General features: G+C 39.4%; 1 protein-coding gene and 1 long non-coding RNA gene across 5 annotated transcripts in view; one reads left to right on the forward strand and one right to left on the reverse strand.

The window, feature by feature from the left end:
• The window catches only part of SPOCK1 (SPARC/osteonectin, cwcv and kazal like domains proteoglycan 1), a 257,432-nt gene that overhangs the window by 23,056 nt on the left and 219,913 nt on the right, over positions 1-14,463 (reverse strand). The window lies entirely within an intron of this gene.
• LOC110405321 lies at positions 7,211-8,534 on the forward strand. The gene is made up of 2 exons (XR_002442805.1): positions 7,211-7,970; positions 8,417-8,534. It is a non-coding gene; the product is annotated as an uncharacterized LOC110405321 (long non-coding RNA).

The following is a 14,463-nucleotide window of genomic DNA, read 5'->3' on the forward strand; positions in this document are numbered from 1 at the left end:
GGGAGATAGAATTATATCCACTGGAAAAAACCTGTCTGCTTGGAATGACTTTTCCAGAAGTTCATGCTGCGCTCTGAATGATGAAGTCAGTAGTCATCATCTCTCCTCATGCCTCCCTTCCTTCCACCCCATTTTACAGAGACTACTGAACAAATGTTCTTCACGTGGAAGACACAGACATCATCCAATGTCATGCGTGCATCCAACGTGTTTGGTGCTGTCTCAGAGAAAGTGCTCCAGTTGCACTTAGTCGGGACCACTCAAACACTGGCCAGGCCAATGCGTGCAAGTGGCTGCCTGGGTTCTTAGAAAAATACAGTGTTGGTTTGATCTTAAAGCAGCGTTGGTCACCCACATCTTAGAGCCCATGGGAGGCTGCCACCAATACCTGACTTTACTACTAACAGCTTAGCAGGTACTGTGCTTTCAGGTACTTGAATGGCTAAAAAAGGAATTATGAGTAGAAACAAAACCTGGCTGGGTTTAAAATAAGGTAACTGAATACTGAGATGAGCGAATTTGAATATTAGAAGTATTTCTTATAAACCTTCCAAAGGCACAGCTGAAAGACTTAAGACAACCTGAAGTTTTACAGATCCAGGAAGTTGTTTTGCTCCACTTTCTTGAGCTGAAAAGAAATTTCAGATTCCGATCTTTGGTAAATTGTTCTGAATTACAACAGTGTGAAATAACTTGAGCTGCTGATGATAAGGGTAGCTGCTGGTTTCCATAATGAAAATGGCCTTGAGCTTGAAAGAGCAGAACTCAGGTAGTAAAATTAGAAATTTGACAGTATTTGTGAAGAAACGGGCAGATCTATTTACGTTCAATCAGAACAGGAAGGCAACAGCCAGAACAAAAATTAAAAGATTATATATAGAGAAAAAAGTAAAAATACAAGATGGTATCATAGCATGTCTATGTTAGAGCTTAAGCACATGCAGCATTTCTCAAAAACGGGTTGAAAATGTGGCTATGTATGAAATTAAATGCAATTTTTATAGTGACTAGTGCAATCACAGACGAATCTAAATTGGAAAAAATAATGACAGTAGATCATTTTTGTGAAGTGTCATAGTAAATAGGGATATTCATTATTGATACTGTTCCTTTAAAATGCATGAATTTTTCAGTGGCTCCTAGGATAAAACTGCTTACCTTAGTTCTGTTCTGTTCCCCTTACACTACTCCATCTCTGTAAATGTCTTCAAATTAAAATTAATGAGCTCCCTGACTTTATTATTGTTTCACAAAAAGTAAACATTTCACCATTTGTTTCCCTTATTTTTTGCCCTTATTTTCAAGGATTTCTGCAGTGAATACCTAAGTAGTAAAATATGATTCTTTCCGTTAAAGACCAGAAATAATATATTTGATTGTAACCTATTTTTTTTTTATGCTGCATATGCCGCTAAGCAAACAACTACAAACAAAAGCAAAGAGCAATAGGTCTGATCCTTAGTAGTCCTTAGAACAAGTGGAGAAAACCTGCATGTTATATTTCCTTTTCTCCAAAGGAACCAGATTTCAGGATTCATCTCTTTGGCACATCCCTACCCACTCTGCCAGGCAAATCAGTGCAGAGCATGTTTCTGTTAGCAAATGTATAGTGATGGAAGAAAAGAACGTATGACAATCTGAATTATGGTTACCACTGGATCTTTTGAATAATTGTTATTTTTGTTTGGTTTAATGAAGAAATTTATTATTTTTATGGCTACAAGATCTAAATGCCATTGTGTCCTGGACTAGTAGATGCCTATTCAGGAGTTAAAGCCTGAGCTTTAACTCCTGTTACCGTAAGGTAACAACCACTCTGCCATCTGAAGAAACAGCATACAGAACATTGTATAGAAATGTAAAAGCAGCACTCTGATTTATAGCCTACATGTGTCTTACCACGCAGTGTTTCCAGAGGGCCAGAGAGCACACTGACTACTCCTTGTGACCTGGCATTCTTCTCAGAGACTGCTGTGCCTTAGGACACCACCTAAATCTGCTCTTTGGACCCAGGAATTTACTAGAAAGACACCTTTCTGCCAGGTATGTCTGGCTGGTATTCTACCATGCAAGAAAAAGAGGAAGCGACTAAGGAGATTCACTTCCTTCTTGCAGAAGCCCACCATCTCTACCAGCTTCCTAAGGGACCTCTGCAAAGTGAAAGATAAATCCAATTTGTCTATGCTGAGGCAGGATGGAGAGAGAGATACTTATGAGTCAGCGGATGCTGGCAGAAACTATTTTTCCCCCTCATTAACTTTTTTGCACATCAGCTGATTTTTATTTTATGCTGTTCATATCCATGTACTTATTTTCCATGTTCCCTACTGAATGTTACCACATCTGATGCCACCAGGGCTTCATTAATGCAAAATGTTGTCATGTGGTGAATTATTCTCAAATGAGAAAACACAGACAGCCCTAGAAGAGAAAATGAGGAGCTGTTGGACAGCATGGGGCTAGAACTATTTGAAGATGTCGCTCGGGAATTCTTCCAGAAAATGGTTGGGAGAGCTGATTGAAATTCAATAAGAAAGTGCAAATGAGACAACACAGCTCCCCAGTGGGTTGCAAAGATCCCCTGGAAGGAAATCAGAGTTATCTCTGCACTACTGCACCTTCCCAAGTCGAGAAATGCATACATCCAGCCAGGAAATACATAGCAGTAATGAAGTGTTCAGGGCAATAGGAAACAATGAAGCAAGGGAGTAATTTTAGTACAGAAGCATATTTTGAGAATCAAATTTGAATGGATTCCATATCTGAATAGGATATTTTTGGAGCCAGTTTTACAGCAGGGAAGTGCCACCAGCTTCCCAGGAGTGAACTGCAACTGATACATCAGCAAATGCACTCGTCTGAGTTGGCTGGTTCATCAAATACAACACATCAACAAAGGCACTTAGAAACATGGCTCTCACTGCATGTGATTTGAACGAGGTGCACTGCAAATGGAGGCTTGGCTTCTGGTTAGGGAGCTGCTCCTGTGTGCGAGCAACAGGAGATCTCCCAGGTGCTGGGACCTCTTCTTTTCCAGAACTTGGTGTGGCTTAGTTGCTAACAAGGTGTGTTTGGCTGAGTTGATGCTTCAGCCTTACGGTCTCTTCTCCTGGTCTGAAGAGCTGGGGTACTGCTAAAGCACAAGCAAACTTCTCTGGGATTAAAAAGAGGACAGCTAAGAGTGTCGAGGAGGACTGTAGGTAAAAAAAAAAGTTTGAAAAACCTACTGTTGTTTATCTACCATGACAGTACCTCCTATAGCTGTGTAACTGCTTTTATCAGTATAAAAAAAAGTATGAGATGAACATACTAATGAGCACCTGGCCAGTCAGATGCTGTGGGAATCAATAACTTCAAAAAGTGTGGAATGCAGCTGCAAAAATCCCCACTAATGTGTATTTTGAAGAATCACTTAAAGAAAAGTCCATTCTGTTCTCAGCCCTTCATATTCATTTGTGTTCTTAAAGGCTTTTAGAGGGAGGATTGAGTTTTGTGTATTCAAGGATATGATTTATTGAAAACATCTTGATTTTTAAAAAAATATTTGCACTATTAAAATATTTAATAACCCCCAAAAACCACGGTGAGGGAGATCAAAAACCATCCTGTGGCATTATAAGAACTGTAAGCTGAGCAATTCTGAAAGGGATAAAAATGGCTTGTGTGAGAGGAATTTATTCCAAAATAATGTGACAGATTGGGAACTGCGGCTGAGAAAGCTTTGAGAGCGGCCAGGCTGACAGAGGGTATTGTAGGGTGGTTGTAAGCCTTTGTAGAAGCAATTATCATCATCTTCCCAAAGCACAGGCAGATCTGTGAGCAAAAAAAAAAAAAAAAAAGCAAAGAAAAGGAGAAAAGGCTGTATGGAAGGGGACCCCTTTCCTCAGGCCTAGTTACTCGCTGATGGCTTAAGCAGAACTGAAAACAATCTGAATCTCATTTAAACTTTAGTCGTTCTGTAGAAAATCAAAGAGCTGGAACTGTACCTGCAGAAAGGAGGGAGCAGCGCTCCGGGTTGGGGCTGGCAGCACTCATTTACATGTAGATCTGGTGCCCTGCTTCCAGACCCATCGCCTGTCAGCTCTCGTAGGTGCTCTTCAGAATAATTATTTAATCAGAGCAGCCATGGAGCAACGCCCTGAAAGTGTTTGCAATCAACGAGTTTTGTAAAAGGCCCAGGCAGGCATCCTGTAGAAGTGAGGATTTGGAGCTCCAGATGAAATTTTACAAATTTTATGCAAACATCAGCAGCTTTCTAACAGCAGCTTCTTAATTGGGAACGCTACGGGGACACAGAGCCCACGCTTCTGACATGCTTCTCTTACGTGCGCAGAGACATTACCAGGAATTCATCCTTTGGCTAAACCAGCATTTTGCCTAGATTTTTGATTTACCAGTATTCGAGTACATTTAGATCATACTATCAGAATTAGGCTGCGGGCTCGATTCTGCTTTTCCAAGATTCTGAATTTATTTGGATGCAATTGAACGCCGAGTTCCACTTTTGCAGGCTCTGAATGTATTATTCAGTCTGCCCTCAAAAGTAGTCTCATGAATTTTAGATTTCACTGTTCTAGTGATGAACCTTAAGGATGCAAGGATATCTTTTCACACTTTTGTCCTTTTAATACTTATTTTACTTCATGAGAGTGCCGGAAACTACTATTTCCATTTTGCTGCAGGTTTGAGCAAATTAACAGCAGGATGTTAGAATACCTGTAGATTTACAGAGCGGTACAATATTTGCTCTCCTTGCCATTTTCAGAAAAAGCAGCCATCACATTAAGGGAGTAAAGCCCCATGAAGTCCCATTGTTTTATTGGAAACCACAAACTGGCAAGGTGCTTTACGCTTAAGTTCAAAAGCATAAAACACAGAAAAGATTAAAAATAATTTCCTTCTTCGTGCATTATAACTGATCGTAGCCAGTATCCGTAAAGCAATATTCACTGTAATTCTGCACGGAATATAGTGCTAGCTAACGTGGTTGCAGGGCAGCTGACAGCAGAACTGGGTGGCTTGGCTGCTGTGGGGCGAATAGAGGAGTGCTCTTTGGTTGATAAATTTGGTCCCCAGAGGATTCAGCAAGTTTGATAATCAACGTTCTTTAAAAGTAATCTGTGGAATGGCTTAAAGTACTGGTGTTAAATTTGGATGAGCAAATCCAAACGAGTAAAACTGTGTATGAATAATACTAATTAATGGTACACAGCCTATAAGTGAAGCTGGATAAATTTACCTATTAGGCCAATTAAGACTGTTCTGAATAATTTGATTTGAGGAAGCTTTAATGTTTCCCTCGATTATAGTGCTAATCCTTCATCTGGAAAAGAACCACTTCAGCAGGTACACAGCATTTGCAATGGGCATTAACTAAGCAATATGTTTTGCAGAGTAATCCGTGGGGGCTGAGCCACTAACTGGAATAAACATGGTATCTGTGGTGCCAAACTATCTGTTTTGTTTCTGAAAACTGATGAAGTAAAACGCAATGATTATGTCCTGAACTAAATAACAAAAATTGCTTTCTTCACCTTTCTTCACTTACCATTTTTTTGTAGCTCGCGGAGGCAGTGCTGCCTCACTTGACAGCACTGTGGATGCTATCAAGTCCTTTTTTTCAGTGTGTATTTACAAATAGCTTGGGTACCAAGAGATGCTTTTTTTTTCTACGGATATAAAATTCATTCATTCCCCAGCTTCTAGTGAAGGGATGATGACCAATAACGAGGATGAAAAAGATCTGCATAAATATGCTTAGGAGCATTAAAATAAATATTTACAGTAACGGGATATGATGGGGCTTATTCTCTGATTTCCTTTTTGTGGTGTGTGTTTACCTAGAGAAGCATTCATACTGAGACACTAATGTACAAGATTAACATTTTTCTCCAAAAAATAGGTGTGCTAGTAAAATGTTGGGGTGGAGTTGGTGGAGATGTTGACTTGTCAGTGATGATGGATGTTGGCTCATTCCCATGAGGAAAGAAGTGAAAAGTGATGTCATGTGTGGTAATGTTTGCCCTTACATAAGGTGGAGGAGTGTGGATTTCAGCTAACTGCTTGGTATTCTCTATGGTTAATTGGTTGTAAATTGGATTTGGAAGTCAAGCCTGTATTTTCCAACTGAGCTACTGCAGTCAAGATGGGATTGTGCTCTTGCACCGGATAGTTCTTCATCCTGTTTCCACATTATAAGTCTTTTAGTGTGAGAAATGTTAATCTGTACTTTTTTCAAATAGAAAATTCTCAAATATTTGTTGCAGATATTATCAGGTTTGCCCACTTGCTATGGCTTAAAAAAAAACTAAATACACATGAAATTCACTCATAATGTACAGAAAATCACAGAGAAGTCACTGGGGAATATTTTTCTTCCTGAAATTCTCACTGACAGAGGAAGGACCCACAGCTCAGAAGCCATCAAGAAACAAATGTGTGAAAAAGGAAAACCGAGATTGGATCGAGCTTTTTAACAACAGGTGAGAGAGACACACATTCACCTGTTCCGTGCATCAGGAAGGTATCACAGAGGTACTTCCCTACAAGTAATAATGCAAAAGGAGCCTCCTTCAGCTGTTGTAAAGAAGGACAGCAAAGAGAAAAAATCACCCTTTAATTCACATCCACTGTCTATAGAAGGCACTGCTGAAAACCCCGTTGTTTTGATAGATACTGAGGAGAGACAAAAAAAAAAAAAAAAAGGACTTATGTAAATTACAATGAAAAGACTCAAAGTATTTCTGAAAGGAACTCGGGAATTTACAGTAAATAATGCTTTCAAAGGAAATGGTAATCATTCTGCACTGAAAGCTTATGATCTTACCATCTTTACTTCAGATCATATTAGTACTGTGCATCATTACAAGAATGTGTTCTTTGAAGCATGTGTACTCGATCTTCCTTCCATTCATCATAAATACCCTCTCTGTGAAAGTACAATTTGCCACTGTGCACACATATTTCTTTCTTAGATTTAATTCATTTCCTAAGGAAATGTCACAGAGAAATCAATCTTGCCAGTCCAAGTTCACAAGGCCTGATTCATTTAACAAGTGATTTATTGACAACTGCGAGATAGAAAATAATGGAATGTTGTTATTAAGAGCAATGTTCCTCATTTCCAAAAGTGCTAGAGAAAACCTCTATGATGTTAATATTCTTTCATGAACAAGTGATACTCTGTGAGAAGAGAGAACAGAGCTTGGAATGGCTTCCAGTTCCTATTCTAGCTCTTTCTCTGTACTCACAGCTAATATTATTACATAAATCCTGACCTTTGCTGCTGCTGGCTTCATTGAAAAACAACGGCTTGTAGAACAACAGATTAAGAAAAAAAACCCACAGAAGTGTCCTATTACAGAAAATGTAATTTTGATTGGTACCCAAACATAACTGGTTCCAAAGAAAATGTGGAAGTTCAACCAAAACTGAGTACATACCAGCAGACCGCAGCAGAAAGTGCTCTATTAATGTCTTAATTGCTATCATGAGAAGTATTTACCTAAGTGGTGCCATGCATGGATTAAATACCATCTTCTCTCCCTTCTCTCTTTCCTTCCTTCCCTTTTTTACCCAGTGCCAGAGAAAGCAGCATTTGCAGCTCTCCAGGCTGCATACGCTTTGTGTTTTTTCATACCACTTCTTCTACCACATACGATGTAGATATAGATTTTTTTTTTAGTTGTTAAATAAGACATCGAGAAAAGAACCAGCTCTGCACACTACACATTTATCTGTACTCCAAAAGCATTCCCTGTATTGGAAAGTAAGTAAATATCTTAGAATTTTTAAAATATTACTTTCTGTGAATGATCTCATTTTTAATGGTATGAATGACAAGAGGATATACTTGAAGACCTAAGTATCAGTGCTGACTTCAGTTATGAGTGATTGTTTTTGCCTCTACAGCTCCCTGAGATCCTGACCAAAGGAAGAAGTTTAAGCTTAATGTCTTTATCTTTTAGTACGTAAGTAAAGATATAGCATTCAATCAATTAGAGGAAAAATACTTAATCAATAATCTGGTCAATTAATTGAACCACTCTAAATGGGAGTGGGCAAGCATATTTACAATGTGAATAGCACTACAGAAAAGTTATAAATTCATTTACATTACAATCAATTAATTAAAGATGGCCGATTCCTACTCTGTAATTATGTTCAATCATGGTCAGTCAATACAATTTTCTATCCATTCTCACTTTGTATTAAGCAAATGAGTTATATAACTTAAGTGATTAAAGACTTAATGAACTGTCATATGAGATGCTATGTGTAAAACAATGGGGGAAAAAAGCAGCAAAAGAGAGGGAATAAGAGAGTGAAGGTGGCACTTCGGGGTGATAACAGATCATGCTGTTGGGTGGATATAGACAAAAATTACCAATGATTAAAGCTGTGCTTCTATCACCAGCTCCCTACAGAAACCACTACAGTCTATGAAGAAATGATTGGAATGTAAAAATTCGAACTCACGAGAAGCACGGTGGGATTCTAGGTTATGTCATTAAAATAAAAAAAATGCTCCTTGAGTGGTGTTCTGCTCTCATATCTATCATTACTAGAGAGATAGAGCGTGACCTTCAGCACGCTAAATCCTTTGGTGTTCGTAAGTCAGATGTTAAATCATCCAAGTTTCAGTCTGATGTCTCCTGGAGAAGAGTCCAAGCCCTGATGTCAGATGCTCACGCTCCCATTGCCCAGTACCTGCACGCACCGAGCAGAGATGCTCTCCTAGCGAGAGGCAACTTGGCACAGAAACAGGCTGGAAATCTCACTTGCCCTTGAGGGCTGAGTGGCTGGGGAAGGGTCCCCATGTGCTCCAGAACCACACACAGAAGCCTCACGGGGAGCTCAGCACATGGGGACTCCCCAAAAAGGCCGTTTTAATGGCCACAGAACAGCACTGGAACCTTCCCGGGCCGAATGACGAAGGTAGGAGTTCTCAGAGGAGCTTGTACTGGTTCCCCACACAGCACTTCAACCTACTCCTGAATTTCTAAGCCCTAGCACTGCATAGTTGTGAGCTTGGTGCCTCAAACGAACCTGATGAGCCCCTCTGTAAGAAATGCAATACACATAGGAAAATAACAGCTCATGCATGAAAGTGTTCCTGCTCTAATTTTCTGTTTGAAAAAATAAAACAAATCCTTAGCCCTTCTTTGTGTTTTTGAAGAAATTATCTGACAAAAAGAAGGAAAAGAAATTTTTTCTAAAGATTTATAAAGTGCAAAAAGTGAGGAATATTTGACACGCTGCCTAAAGCCGAGATGAAAACATATAATATTTTGAAAACATGTAATTGAACAGGACTGGATATTTCCATAGGAATCCATACAGAAAGAAAAAAAAATTAAAATGTTCTCAGCAAGATAACTTAAACCCAGAGCAATGCGTTCCCTCCAAGTAATACTTCTGCAGATACGATGATTTAATGGAGACCCTCAAAATCTCCGTAACAGAAAAGCAGGAAAACCTGATGAATTCAATTGCACTACATTGCCCTGCCAGAATTATAAAGTGAAAATGTTAACTCAACCTACAAGGCCTTCTTACTGTTTAACATCATCTCAGAAGTAATTTCAAAATCTCTAGCATCCTTATTTCATGAAAACAAGTCCATCTGTTTCCCTCCGGTGGAGGTTTGCTGGGCTGGAAACCCAGGCTATAGGAACTCAGGCACTGGTGTATTTACAGGGAACAGTCACGAGGTAGCAGCACAAAGCATTTGTCTAAAGGATTTCTTAGAGATGCTACAGAGGTTCAGGCGATGCCATCAGTCACCAGCAGACTGCTGTGAGTGTGGAGGGAACGTAACTTCCCGCAGGTGGGTTCAAAATCCCAATAAAAACACTGGGCTTGCTGGATTTACTGCGGACGTGGGAGACATGTTATATGAGCCAGCACCAGGGCACTATAAGAGCAGGGAACAGAATGTCTGGTGGGGTCGTGGAAGGGAACCTTCTGTCTGGCAATGTGTCAGGGTACAAATTGGCTGCTCAGTTCCTGACCAGACCTGCTCCCAAACAAGAAATAATGATTTCCCCACTTCCCCCTTTCAGAGCACTACTTAAAAGAAGTAAAAAGAAGGATGTATACGGATTCTCCATGTTGCATCGTATGTACAGTATGATGGAACATGTATGCACGTGCAGTAATTTGGAATTCTTGAAAGTAATTGAATCCGTATTCTAGAAAATAAATGTGATTGATCAATATGTCAAGAAAGAGAACAGAGTTAATCTCGAGCTCTTATGAGCAAAAGGAGAACTCACAGAGGTGAACTGAGACCTTCAGTGTAATTGTAGCTGAACATTCAAAGATTCTTCAACTTCAGTTTTTCAATTTGAAGCTGATTCAAATTTTTCGTCTTAATCTCCCAATCACATTTTTGTAGAGGAATTTCAGTTTTCCAGATCCCAGTGAGCCTGCTTTTCACCTAGTTGCTTCTGTGGGACTTGTATTTGTTGTACATCCACATCTTACATGATGGCTCAGAATAAAAGATTCAATAGCTGCAGTTTAGAAAACGGTACCCACTTTTCTCACCCCTTGCTCTCACCATCAGTCCACTTCCAGAGAGTTTGGTATAATTTACTCAATTAAAAATACACTTCTGTTAACTGGCATTGTCTGTGCAGATGCCACAGGTGCTCCCAATTATGTCATCATCCCCATCATCAGAAAACATTTGAAACTGTTGAATTAAATCTCTCTAGTATAGGGATCACTCTTTGAGTGCTCTTTCCAAGTGCTTATTTTTTTCTTATTACAGTGCAGACAATTTTGCACAGGTAATGCAGCCCAATCCTCACGCTGCCCACGCCATCCTCTGCTGCTGTCACCCTTCCTCCAGCCTTCCAGTCCCCAGTGCATCAAGCAAGCTACGAGTCCTTGTTTCAGGATCCTTTACGATTTTCTCCCCATTTTACTTGTAATTGTACCTCTGCTAAGCCTTCATTGACTTCTCTTTGTTAATGATGACAGCTTTTATTACCCAGTTGCTAAATTTTGAAAGGAGTACCCTCACCTTTTCTTGTCATACCTGTCAGAAATGCCCTGCAAACATCTGCAAAGTTGTGTCACCATCCTCCTTAAAACTCAGCTTTAACACGATGCCTACACAAAGCCAGACAAATGCATGGCAATTAAGCACCACGGTACTGACTGTAAGACTGCCCACATTGCTAACCCATATCACCACATTTTTAATTAACATTACCACTGCTCTTTCTTCTCTTTGCTTTATGTAGCTTGTAAAAATCGTATTTTTATTCTGCCTATGTGAAATGGACGTAGCAGATATCTAGTTCCCTTGCTATCTTAAGCGAGTAAGTTGTTAAAGTAAGCTATTTGAAAATAGAGAACTGTGTAATCCCTTCCAGATGTATAAAATGTATTTTGCAAGGGTAAGAAAACTAATGCACCAAATTGGCACAGTGACAGAAAGAAAACCCACTAACTGGGAAGGATGATGAAGGAGTAAAGGGAAGAAACCAAAATTCAGAGCACTGATTACTTCCCTATAAATTTGGATAAAACCTGGTGGTATCGGTGTAATATTCTTTTTTTTTTATCGGAAAGGCTGCACAGGATGCATTTCAGCCATCTGTGTTCAATCCATCTCAACTTAGAACAGCCTCTGTGCCACTTCTGTCAAACTTTGGTGATGTAGCAAGACGCCAAGGAGCGCAGAATGGTGGATGGTAGCGCATCCTCTGAGGTCTTTGACTCTGATTATCTTTCAGCAGTCACTGGCAGATACGCTTCAAATTAAAACAACTGACTAAATCTTCCTAGGAACTCATTTTAATTACTTCCTTATTCCCATTTTGTACGTGTATTTCTACTCCTCTAAGGGAAAGTCAATCTACTACCATCAGTCAGTAGCCGTATACAAAAATGAGAAAACATATGGTACTCTAAACAATAAAACTAACAAAGCTTGCTTTGCCTCAGATTTGTTTCCTATTTCTGTATGGCTTAAGCCCATTTAACTCTCCCACGTCATCCATGCCAAAGCCATCCCCAAATTCCCTCATAACATCTCCCTTCCTGCAAAACTCATCAGTCTCTGAGCAGCGCAGGTGGGACTTCCTGCTGTGTGTGTGATGGCAGCAGGCCAAGCAGCCAGGGAGCTGCGGAGCCCTTCCCTTGAGTCTTTGTTTTCAACTCATCTGTCAATCTTATCACAAAACACATAGGAATCACAGCCCCTGTGGATGCTGGCTTACAGGCTCAACAGGTCTGAAAGGGAGACTGGCAAACAACTTGTATTGCTTTTGGTAAAAACGCTTCCAGTGTTGCTCAACGCAAGACAGGAACATAGTTCTTGATCAACAGAATTCCTTCCTGTGGGTTTGTTCATTTCAAAATTAGGAAAAATTATTTTGAAGCCCTTAAAGTGTAGATGTTAAAGCTCTTCCCTGCTCTGTGGCCACTGTGAAAAAAACAGCACTTCTCCATCTAACAAGACACTGGGACAGCACGTGCATAAGCACTTTCAGTTCTTTGCCACTGGATGTGACCTCCTCTCATTCATTTCCTTGATGCTCAGATGCACTGCTAAGGGCAGCTGCAATTAATTCATATCTGCACATTCAGAAAGCACTGCAGCCAAGAATGAGAGGTCTGATACAAAGCTCTACTAAATGAGAACTATATATGCACTGCAAAGAGAACAGTAAAAGCCACTTAGCCATGGATTAATACATAATGAATAACTGACAATTATTTCAGTATAGTGTTCCTGACCTGCTTCAACACTTCCTTTCTCTCTAATCTGTATTTTTTTTTAGAAAGTTTTGCACTTGATTTCTTAACCATGCAGGCACTTACCCATTTGTATTTTTATTATATTTGTATAATAATTATCACTTCCCCCTGTGATGGAAGCGCAAATGATGGGTTCATTTTTTTTCTTTTTCAAATGATGAGAATGCAAGCTATGTGACTTTGGGCTCAGCAGAGCTCAACACATCTCACGGACCTTTACTCTGATAAGGCTTACTATGAATGAGAGAATTCAGCCAAGTGTGGTAGGTGTAATTAAAATGGTGTTATGCTCCTGATCCACAGGCAGATAAATTCTATAAGCATTAAATTGCATTGGTTTGTTAAAAAAAAAAACACAAAAAAACTGGCTGTTCATTTCCTTATAAAAAACTACATCAACTTAGAGACTGTGAAACTATAAATCTGAAAGGAATTACAGCAGTTCATGAGTTCCTCAGAATAAACACAGACCTATGTGCTTCCTGACCAAGAGAATGAACACTTCATGCAGAGCACAGTGAACCAGTTTAATAACAATTACAAGTCAAAGGAATCTACATGCCCAGATTGCTGACTGGTTACGTGTTAATCCACTTTCTTTCATCCATTGTGTAAACTTCTTAATGGAAAAACACAGAGGTTTTCTGGGTAGGAAGGTCACAGGTTTAAAGTGAAATGTTATCTATGCCATTTTTTTATTTATCATTCATTGAAACAAATTAGATTAAGTGAAAACAAGCCCTGCATCAAATGTCATGATGCGGGCAGCTCTTCTGCTTGCTCTGGTTTTAAATAAAATTTCTGGCTATTTTCCTTGTGTATTAATGGCAATATTTCACCATCGTTAATCACAGTATGTTCCACATGCAGTATTATAAATCAAGAACCCTGTTCGCATGTCACATGGGCTTGCAAGTTCAAACAGACTGGCTTTTTTGGAACAGTTCCTCTTTATCACGTTTATCAGTCCACAAAAATCAGAGTAAAAAGTCATCTGTTACAATCTTGTCTAACAAAATATTAACACATACTCTTTCACAGACAGCTGCAATTACTCACAGGGCTGTAGAGATAATGGGAAGAAACTAACTGAAATGACTTGACACAAGTAAGCAAATTCTTAAATTAAAATCAGATAAAAGTCAGATAAAATGGCACCAGACTTTAAGCTGAAGCCATGCAAAGGGTTTTTATTTAATGGGAATGCCTTCATTCTGAAAAAACGTTAGCTTGTACTGAGGAGCATCCTTCTCTCATGTACTTAAGAATATTTATGATAAAGTGAATAATATTTATTGCATGACCTTTTCCTGAGATTATTTATGGTTAGTAGGAGGAATAATATAGAATGAAGATTGACTAAGATTACATAAATAAGATTAAAATTTAGGAAAATGAGGCTGAGAGGGCTGAGGAGCTGTAGAAGCTCAGATATGGAAGAGAAGCAGATGGACATTTTCTAGAGGAAATCTGTTTATTAAGTCTTGTGCCCTAGAGAAGAGAGTTGGGAACAAACAAATGGATTTGAGAAAAGAGCCTGTCTGTACGTGCCCAGGCTGTCTTAATTGTAGCTGTGGTGGCATATGACATTCAGAGTATGGGAAGATATGACATTTCCTAGGAGATCAAGTGATCTGTGGCTGGGACAGCAGCGCGTGAGAACGGGAGAGAGGGCAGAACAGGATG

The sequence above is a fragment of the Numida meleagris genome, chromosome 12 (assembly GCF_002078875.1).
Source record: "Numida meleagris isolate 19003 breed g44 Domestic line chromosome 12, NumMel1.0, whole genome shotgun sequence".
In the NCBI taxonomy this organism is placed as follows: Eukaryota; Metazoa; Chordata; class Aves; order Galliformes; family Numididae; genus Numida; species Numida meleagris.